Below are 1,811 nucleotides of genomic sequence, written 5' to 3' on the forward strand. Positions count from 1 at the left end.
ACTTTCCATACATTTTCCGTAGGGTTCCATGAGATCTACAAGGAAAAAAAGTTTCGATCCAAAGCGTTCATTATTAAAAGAGCTACGAATTTTTGAAAAGTGGACAACTTTTTTTCTCGTTTTTCCGCCAAAATGAACTAATAGATTGGATCTTCCAATAGTTGGACATTTTTAAAATATTCATCACCCGAATACACGCAGTTTCCCGTTTCGATCATCGAAATCCATTCATCCGATCGAAAGTTACGATTTTTCAAAACCTTAGTCGAGCACCCCTCTCAAGAATACATAAAACGATCACTCTTTCATTTTTTTTTAAATTGCGTTTTCACTTTAGAGGAAAACTTTCCGTACATTTTCCGTAAGTTTCCACGAGATCTACAAGGAAAAAAAGTTCCAACCCAAATAGTTCGCTGTTAACGAAACCCAGTCGGTTATTCCTGCATCCGAAACCCCGGCGAGCGATCGCCCTCGTACGAGAGACAATAGCGCCCTTCTAATTCGCGAAAAAATTCGAACGACGTTGACCATAGGAACGTTGGAGTAAAGGAGAGGAGAATCAATCGTTGTAGAGATGGGCAATCGGACGACGGGGGGGCGGGGGGGGGGGTGGTGGTGGAGGACGGGCGGAGCGAAGTGGATCGTCTTGGAAAAAGAGGGGTGGTCCCTTCATTTTCCCAGGGGAAAGTCACCGCGATGGCTCGTCGTCTCCGTGCACGAGAATCCGCCACGGTGTTTCCTCGAGAAACGACGACAAGATGGCACTGAAAATCAATGGATGTGTCTCGGTCCTCCCTTTCCCTCTCTTTCCGCACTCCGGACTCGTCCCAGCCTCGCCTCTCTTTCTCTGCCTCCCACTCATTTACTTGTTCGTTTCCGTGTACCGGGGCTCTCTTTATCCGTCTTCAACGCGGACCATTCCCGTCCGCCTAACCCTCCCCGCCTCCCGCGCCCACCTCTCTCGCAGTCACTCATTGCTATGGTTACGATCCGCGGTAGCATTGGAGCCCAGCCGTCTACGCCTATATTCCATAATCTATAACTGTCTTCTAGACGTCCTCGACCGAGAGCCTCGGCGTTCTTTACCGAAGGAACCGACAGAGATTACCTGAGGGAGGGGGGGGGGGGGGCTCTCTCTCTATATGAATCGAGAGTCGCCGGTAAAACTTGTTTGCTGGGGTGTTGGGGGTGCGGAGGCGTTTGGTCGTTTCGAGAGGTGCTAGAGGAATTGTTTGGTAAGAAAGGGGGAAGTTGGTTGTATCAGAGAGGTTATATCGCAGAGGTCGAAGCGTCGGGGTTTCGGAGCTCTATGATTATGAAGGTTTAGAGGTGTGAAGCTCCAAACCTAGGAAGCTCCGAAGTTGTTAAAGTTCCGGAGCTATTTGGGAAGCTCCCAAATGCTAGAAAGCTCTAGAGCTTTGAAGCTCCGATCCTAGACAGCTCCAGAGCTTTGAAGCTCCAATGCTAAAAAGCTCCAGAGCGTTGAAGCTCCAATCCTAGAAAGCTCCAGAGCTTTGAAGCTCCAATGCTAAAAAGCTCCAGAGCTTTGAAGCTCCGATCCTAGAAAGCTCCAGAGCTTTAAAGCTCCAATGTTAGGAAGCTCCAGAGCTTGGAAGCTCCAATGTTAGAAAGCTCCAGAACTTTAAAGCTCCAATCCTAGAAAGCTCCAGACCTTTGAAGCTCCAATCCTAGAAAGCTCCAGAGCTTTGAAACTCCGATCCTAGAAAGCTCCAATGCTAGAAAGCTCCAAAGCTTTGAGGCTCCGATTCTAGAAAGCTCCAGAGCTTTGAAGCTCCAATGTTAGAAAGCTC

General features: G+C 48.4%; 1 protein-coding gene and 1 long non-coding RNA gene across 3 annotated transcripts in view; one reads left to right on the plus strand and one right to left on the minus strand.

The window, feature by feature from the left end:
* The window catches only part of LOC128896708 (uncharacterized), a 24,938-nt gene that overhangs the window by 13,012 nt on the left and 10,115 nt on the right, over window positions 1–1,811 (minus strand). The window lies entirely within an intron of this gene.
* Window positions 1–1,811, plus strand: part of LOC128896692 (paired mesoderm homeobox protein 2A-like) — a 22,171-nt gene that overhangs the window by 3,024 nt on the left and 17,336 nt on the right. The gene's annotated exons all lie outside the window — the stretch shown is intronic.

Source organism: Hylaeus anthracinus, unplaced genomic scaffold (genome assembly GCF_026225885.1).
Source record: "Hylaeus anthracinus isolate JK02 unplaced genomic scaffold, UHH_iyHylAnth1.0_haploid 11978, whole genome shotgun sequence".
NCBI lineage: Eukaryota > Metazoa > Arthropoda > Insecta > Hymenoptera > Colletidae > Hylaeus > Hylaeus anthracinus.